The 8,611-nt window shown below is 43.7% G+C and overlaps 1 protein-coding gene across 2 annotated transcripts in view; it reads right to left on the minus strand.

Annotated features, from left to right (window-relative positions):
* Positions 1-8,213, minus strand: part of LOC142210818 (carnitine O-palmitoyltransferase 1, liver isoform-like) — a 58,816-nt gene extending 50,603 nt beyond the window's left edge. For both annotated transcript variants that reach the window (XM_075280256.1, XM_075280255.1), the window contains exon 1: positions 8,155-8,213. The gene's annotated coding sequence lies outside the window, so the exon portion shown is untranslated. The remainder of the gene's footprint in view (positions 1-8,154) is intronic.
* Positions 8,214-8,611: the final 398 nt, after the last annotated feature.

Genomic DNA, 8,611 nt, shown 5'->3' on the forward strand with positions numbered 1-8,611 from the left:
AATAAAAAAGTTATGGGGTTTAGAAGGAGGGGAGTCAAAAACGAAAAATGAAAATCAAAAAATGCCATTGGCGGGAAAGGGTTAAAGGATCATCCAACTTTGTATTATTGATAACTAGCTGGTACCCGCGACTTCGTCTGCGGTGATTGTAGAAGTGGGTAAATACAGGCGCGGGTAAGGTTTTCGTAGTGTGTATAAGGTATGGGATATGAAATGTAACTTGTATCTTGTTTTTGCTGTAATCCAGAGAACATATGAGACTTTTGTGTTGAATGTAATTTGTATTTCAGCTGCTATATGGTGTTCTGAGAAACTGTACATAGTGTCTTTGGGACAGAGGTATTTCAAGTGAATATACTTCGATATACGACATTGTATGATTTGTTATTTTCCGCCAGTACATGTAAGTTTTGGGCACAGGATACTCTTGAGCAAGCCACATAAAGTTGTCCATGTGAGAAGCCTGGTGTGGCCAAATGTATTCCTGCTACTTTCAGCGTTTGTCCTTGGGATTTATTAATGGTCATTGTAAAAGCCAACTTAAGGGGAAATTGTAGTCATTTGAATTGAAATGGTAAATGATTTGGTATAATTGAAATGCGTGGGGTTAACACACTGTCACCTTTAGCTGCTCCTGTAAGAATAGTGGCTTCAATGATATTTGTTCCTAGTTGTGTGACACGTAGCCTGGTGCCATTACACAATCGGGGTGCATGGAGCTTACACATGAGTAGAACAGGGACGCCAATCTTGAGTTCTAGTTTATGTGAAGGGACGCCGGGTAATTCTAAGGTGGGCAGTAAGGCAGATTGGTGACATTATTATCGAACGTTACGTGTTCGTGGTGTGTTGAAACGGTACATCGGTGACTTTGGCTCATAAAACCGCAGCAAAATTTGCGACCAAAACGCTGTGTTAACGTAACGTGGTGCTTCAGACTTAGGCCTCCTGCACACAAATGGCACGGATATGGTTTTCACTGACCTATAGATTAAAAATAAATTGACAGGGCTGCAAATACGGACAGGTGTACGAAAGGTATAGGACAAATATAGGACCTGCTCTATTTTTTACAGGTCAATTTGTCCTGGACACACAGCCGCAAAAACAAGATCTATGTGTATGGGCCCATTGAAATGTACAGGACCATAGTTTTATCCACAATTGTAGCTAAAAGTCTGGCCCTGTGCATGACAGTTCAGTAACTCCATGCGCCTCTTATTAATAGCAATTAACCCCATCATGTCCCTGTGTCAGAGTTACTGACATGTGAGAGACTTGGAGGTAATAATTAAGTATCTTCATTATTGAGGTCTTTTATTATTATCTCCATATGTCTCACATATTAGTAACCTTTATATGGGGTACACAGGGGTTAATATGAGGGACATGATGGGGTTTATTCCTATTAATGTGAGGCACACAGGGGTTAATATGAGGGACATGATGGGGTTTATTCCTATTAATGTGAGGCACATGGAGTTACTAACACTAAACTAATAACCCCAAATGCCTGACATTAATGAGAAAAGGAACTAAAGGAAGGAACCTGTGTGATTCTTACTTGCACTTTGCTAGCAGCTTCCTCTCCTCCTCGGGGAATCTTTGCAGGATGCAGACCACTATAGCAGGCAGAGACCTGAGCGATTAAGCTCCACCCCTTGGGTTTCCTGGACCCCTCTCAAAGGGGAGTGTCCTTATGCCTCAGCTCTAGCAGAGCACTGAGGGCTAGTTCACACGGGGACGTGGACGCTGATTTTGACAGCAGATTTTGTGGCCAAATCAGCGTCCATACAATGTCCACACAATGTGAACTGCTCCCGCCGCGACCATCGCGGTCACGGCTTTCACCTCCGCTGTCGGCTCAAATGAATGAGCCGACATGGAGGGCGCTGCTGCTGGGCGGAAGCTGCGGCTCATCGCGAGCGGCTTCCGCCCGAAAGATAGGTCATGTCGCTTCTTTTTCTGCTAGCGAGCTAGCAGAAAAAAAAAGCGAGCAGTTCACATAGGGATACATTGTATGGACGCTGATTTGGCCGCGAAATCCGCTGTCAAAATCAGCGTCCATGTCCCCGTGTGAACTAGCCCTGAAGGGACACTCAGACTTTATTTAACTCTTGCAGGTCCTGTGCTGCTGGCGTGCCAGTGAAATATGGCAGGAGTGCCACTCTTGGCACGTGTGCCAGGGGTTGCTGACCTCTGCTGTAGAGGGTAATATGAATTTTGTGGTTTGCTATGGTCCAAAGTGTGTGAGATTGCAAAGATAGTGATGTGAGTTTGGGTTTTGTGGGGGTCCTGGGAAAAACGTATGTGCGCTATTGTGACGAAAAGTAGCCTATTGCGCAATCCAGTGTAGTAACTATGTTTGTGGAAAATTTGTTTGTGGAAAATTTCAGTCAAATCGGTGGAGCGGGTTTTGCGTGATTGAGGAACAAACATCCAAACACACAAACTTTCACCTTTATAATATTAATAGGATCTGCGAGGGTTTGACAGCTGGGACCCCCATAGATCAGCACAGCTCCTAGTAGGAAAATACGTAAAGTGAGAAACAATTCTAAAACAATTAAAAAACTAAACAATGAAAGGCAATCATTTATTATCGCATTGTGCCTCCTCCTGCATGTTTTCACTTACAGCATAGGAAGCTATGTCCCATTGTCAGCTAAATCCATCAGAGAAGCTGGAGAACTTAAAGAATAATTTTAGGATAAAGAGTATTAACTGAATAAAGCAGGACATAAAAAAGATGAAGAAAAATAATGAAATTTGTAGATCTCTAGTCTAAAAAAAAACAAAAAAAAAACCCCACCAACAGAACATATAACAATATCGATAGAACATTTTCAGGCTTTGTTTACACTTCTGTTTGTCATTTGCTACACTAGGAAGGAAAAGCAGTATGTCCACTACAATTCAAGGGGCTTGTCGTGCAGCGCTGGTGTCTGCCATATAACATTTCTCACTCTATTACAGAAAAACTGGAAATGAAAGTGTGAATAGAGCCTATATGCAAGTACAACAAGCAATTTATATTCACTGATCAAAGTATTAAACTCACCGAATAATCCAACAGAGAAGAAAAACTTGTTCTACAGAAAGACAACTAATTTGATGGACACCACAAGCAAGCAGGCAAGAGCAAGATGACAGAGCCCATAGAAAGCTCATATGCATACAAGAAAGACAGATAAGCCAAAAAGCAGAAGTGATGACAACTACTCCCAGTGTGTAGATCCAGCATGTAAACGCAGCCACGTGATGATGCATGTATTTAGAGCAGAGGTCACACTATACACACCCATAAACCACATTCCTCCTCCAGAGACAAGATGCAAAACTAAGCTCAAGACTGGTAAATGACATAGCCGGCAATTTCCTCAAAGTGCCTGGAATCCACACTACAGAGGAATCCTGCACACAGAGAGGGGCCATATGGAAGCACTTTTCTTATGTAAATTACATTTCTTTAACCCTAGATAGCCACACAATGTTTATTTAAGTTCTATCCCAGAGAAGCTGGGCCATAACATGCACATGGTTCTCGCAACACAGTTCAGAGATCGGATGTAGCATGTTCTGTGTTTGCAATGGGACCCAAGTGCAGAAGTTCCCACCGTGAATGTGGCAACAACTGAAGACAAATGGTATCACTGCAACCAGTAATGTTTACATGCCAGGGCAACACATTCCTTATAAATCCATATAAATTGTTTAGGTACTGCTGCGCGGCTACACTGAAGTCTATGGAGAAGTTCTGCAGCACCAAAAGCCCTGCTGCACTTTGTACAGTGAGCAAGTAAACTCGCCCCTCTATTTTACCATAGCTCAACTCTGGCTCCTGCTCCCCTCCCTTCATAAATGACTGACAGCCATTGTCAGACAGACACAGTAAAAGCTAGTGGTTCCCCTACCAAGGATAGGACTTCAGAACCAAGGATATAGGATATGTCCTTGCTGCTAACAGCTGTCTTGTGCTGTATACCGCCTGGAATAACAATTATGGAGTCATACTAAAGTGGAGGCTCCCCTTTCCCCAACAGAGTGAATGCCTGCTCTCTGGATGTCACCTATGAGGGACTTTTTTTGTTATTGTTGTTCAGAAGAGAAATGATGAGCATGTCCTCATCTAATCCCTACTCTGGACCTGGACCATTTATTGATGCCGTAACCCAGATGTTATCAGATTTTAGCACAAAATATGCTGACCACTTCACTGGCGATATCAGTTACATGTTACCATTATAGTGGTTACTAGACGTGCATAGACCGCCTGTGATTCATAAGAGTCAGTGGCGCTCTAACTCCAGGTCATGAGCAACAAAGCACCCATATTAGGCCAAACCAAAAGAGGCCCTAGTTATCACATTACTTGGGTTTAGGATTTGGCCACAGCCAAAAAGTGTTGCAGGAAAAACAGCGGTGGAAACGCAATTATACCTATAGAAAAACCGCCAGCGTTTACGCCACATAAAACCCCAGCCTGATAGTAGATATGTTTGTGATCTTAGGATATGTGGAGGCAAACACCGATCTAAGTAATATGTATGAATTCTGCATGTATTAAGCTTATTTTAGGTGTGGTGCACATAACTTTCTGCTTGAGTCATACCTTTAGTCACTAATATAATTTTTTTTTGCACTCCAGGCTACCAAAGATACAAAATTTTCAAAGACTTCTTACACCAAAAGCCTTTAAAAAGTGATGTTATAAATAAAAGCTAAATGCAGATGTGAACAGAGCTTTACAACAGACTAGATACTGAAGTGGGTTCCTGCAGCAGTAGGGGATGGTATATAGTTACCATACTTAGTACTCACTGAAATGGCCATTTTTTTTTATCCTTGTAAACCACACAGGATAAAAAAAATAGCACAGGTTAATGTGTGGTCAATACATCAGAAGTATCACAACTTGGCCTCATTGTGCATGTGCTGGAAGCACCAGAGACTAGTCCAATGAGAGCAGCACATCTATCTCTAGTGATTAAAGCGCGGTAAACTCTGCGATTTGGCTATGGTGTTTGGGGCTCGTTCACACGTGAACAAAGGGGCGGTCTATGCAGACCGCCGGGCTTCTTTTTTCCACTAGCGGCGGGCTGCTGCTAGTGGAGAAAAGAAGTGACATGTCCTTTCTTCAGGCACAAGCCGTGGCGTGCTGGAATGTGGCTTCCGCCTAGCGGCAGCACCCTCCTATGTCGGCTCATTCATTTGAGCCGGCTACGAAGGGGAAAGCCGCGACCGCGATGGTCGTGGCAGGCAGGTATTGACCAGAGAGAGCCGCGTCTCTCTCTGAGTCAAAACCCGCGCGGGCCCCCAACGTGTGAACTAACCCTTACAGTACCTGCAAAAGTCGATGACATTCTGGCTAATTTCATTCACGCATTGTAGAAAAATATCCGCAGTGGAAATTATGTGGTTTGAAAAACCATTGCCTTTTTACATAGGTATAATAAAAACAGAAAGTCTGCAGAGGGAAACACTGCGGACTTTCTGTGAAAAGCGCTGCGGGAAAGAATGCAATGTTCCCGATGCGTTTTTTTTCTGCAGCATTTCTCGGCTGCGGGTCACTGTGGGGAATTGGCATTCAATGGGTTTGTATTTGGAGTATTTCAGCCGTGCATCTGCTCTTTTTGACGGAGACAAAAGTAGAAATTATAGCATTTTTGCTCCGTCCAAAGAATAAGGATACTCGACAGACAGCAACAAACCCATTTTTTAACTTTGAGGTCTATGGACGGCAGACGCGAGTGGATTACCAATGGATATTAATGCATTTGTGTCCTTTTTTCCCCCTTGTCATTCTTCTCTGTGCATGCTCAGGATGAAGAAGGGGAAAATAAAAAACAAAAAAAAAAACCAGACCCACCAAAACAGATGCAAATGGAACAAGATTTTGTGACAGATACCCATTTAGTAATCCGACAAAAAAAGAGAATAATAGTATGCATGGTATAGCTGTTTGCGGAACGGGCGGATACCAGGCACAGATGTGAACACAACGCATGGCTCTGTGCGTTAGGTCTATGACACTATGTCCAGTATACTATCGGTAACTGAAACAGATCACACCGATATCTCAGTAAGAGGGGGATCTACAAACAAAAGAGAAAGTGTGCTGAATTCAGCGCAAGAATTACTTTGTAATGGCATATAACTAGAGATGAGTGAACACTATTCAAAACAGCTGTTCCGAATAGCACGCTCCCATAGAAATGAATGGACGTAGCCGTCACGCAGGGGTTAAGCGACCGGCCGCTGGCAAAGTCTGCCGGCCGCTTCCATTCATTTCTATGTTAAAAATTGTAATAAAAAATAAATGTGCTACATCCCACACTTTGACTGTTCTATAAAGTTTTTCCATCATATATGTCAATCATATCCATTGGCCCCATCCCCACAATCTTGTCCTTTAGAACATCTTTTTTGGTACAACTTTTGTGCCAACTGTCCTCAGCAGTCATGTGGGAGGAAAAGCATGACACTCGACAGAACAGACAGTGGTGACAAACAACGGAGCACCAGTAAAGAGGAGTATGATTTTTATTTTTTAATTACACCTTCCCTGACTTCTGTGATTTATCCAACTCCTGGACAACCCCTTTAAGACCAGGGCCCCACAGAACGGAAATGCTGCAGGAAAAATCGCGGTGTTTTACAGTACTTGAAAAGTGGATGGGATTCATGCGAATCCCATCCTCACATTGCGGGAAAAAAAAAATGCAGCAAGGACATGCTGCAATTTGCAAAACCGTTGCAGTTTTCAAAATCGCAGCATGTCAATTATATCTACGGAAATGCTGGAGGCTTTCCCATAGATACAATTGCAACACAAAGTCCGCGCAGGAAACTTTCTGTTCAAAGCACTGCGGGAAGAACCGCAATGCCTTCACGCCACGGTTGTTCCCGCAGCGCTCTAGTGATGCATTTCTGGCCCTATTGATGTATACCTGAAAAAAACAGGGAAACCCTTCCCAAACAGGAACATAAAGATCTGTGTGTGTCATTCCACGGATCAGTGTCACAATTGTCTGAATGTATTTCAACTGCTGGTTATCAAACAGTTAGGTCAGGAAATGAACCAAGAATGTAAAGTATTACGACACCTGGTCTGAAGGCATAGGATACTTAGACCCTGTTAGGGGGCGTTCACACTACCGTCGGTGTCCGACAGCTAGTGTCCACTGCTAATGTCTGTTCAAAATCTTGCGCGGACATTAGCATCGGACACTAGCTGTGTCCCGTGACATTTTGCATTGATTTAAATGGACATCGGGTGCGTTCTTTTCCTGTCTGTGGGTGTCCTTAACTGTCCGTTCCCAAAGATGTCCGACTTTCCAAGCGAACAGAAAAAACCTACATGTTAGGTTCTGCTGTCCGCTTGAAAAGTCGGACATCTTTGGGAACGGACAGTTAAGGACACCCACAGACAGGAAAAGAACGCACCCGATGTCCATTTAAATCAATGCAAAATGTCATGGACACAGCTAGTGTTCGCACAAGATTTTGAACGGACATTAGCAGCGGACACTAGCTGTCGGACACAGACGGTAGTGTGAACGCCCCCTTAGTGAGGGACCCTAAAAGCTCCTCTTCCAGATAAGAAGATCCTATTACTGTATAAGCACAGAGCTATATATTATTCAAAAATTATAATATTTATCACTAAAATAATTTTTTGCCTGAAATGCCCCAGATACTAACAATTATCAGCAGCGTCAATCACGCATTTGCGGATGGTCACTGAAAACAGATAATTTTCCGAAATTGTGCACGCCATGACCAGTGGCTTCAGTCGCTGCCGGCACGTACGGCTTTGTCAGATACGACACAGACCGCCCATAAAATGACACTTCGTAAACTTGCCGCAGTCGCCATGGTACACCTGATCATCACTGGGTAACATAATGAGCAATGATTGGTTATGTCAGATACAATAGTCATTATCAGATTTACAGAAGGGACTTAATAGGGGAGTTACTTGTCACCATCATCCATAGCTCACTTATAAGGCTATGACGTCACCTAGGCTCGTCACGCGTTCATTAAAAGCAGTGTGTCACTGTCCCCCGTCAGCTCTACTTCCTGCCAGTCAACCACAAACACTGTAGGCCGTTAACGACCGGTACCGACTACGAGCATCACGGAACTCACCATATGGGACAGCGCATGAGCCGGGAGGTCTTGATTATCGCTGAGGAGATAGCGCATGCGCAGCCCCAGGTGGAAGGAAGCGACGAGCAAAGGAAGTTGTGGAGCATGCGCAGAGTTGTGTGTGACGTCACTGTTACATCTTAAAAACCAGAGTAGCAACGATACAAACACAGCTATGTCTGTAGGCGGCATCTAGTACAACAACATCTAGTATATGGGACTGCTATGAGGAGAGGGATGCTGGAAACATAACAGGCAGTGGGAAGAGAAGATGCTTCCCCGTGTTTTGCACTGAATTGAATTCCGTTGCTCATGTGGAGCCCTGCCCTGCGAGTGATGATAAGAAGGGGGATGGGTGGTAAAGAAGGCGCTGAAAGTTTGTAGACGGTGACCAGACTGTAAGGGAGCATGCACACGGTGCAGTTACAGCTGCATCTAGTTTTGTTATGGTTCTTTT

Source organism: Leptodactylus fuscus, chromosome 6 (assembly GCF_031893055.1).
Source record: "Leptodactylus fuscus isolate aLepFus1 chromosome 6, aLepFus1.hap2, whole genome shotgun sequence".
NCBI classification, from domain to species: domain Eukaryota; kingdom Metazoa; phylum Chordata; class Amphibia; order Anura; family Leptodactylidae; genus Leptodactylus; species Leptodactylus fuscus.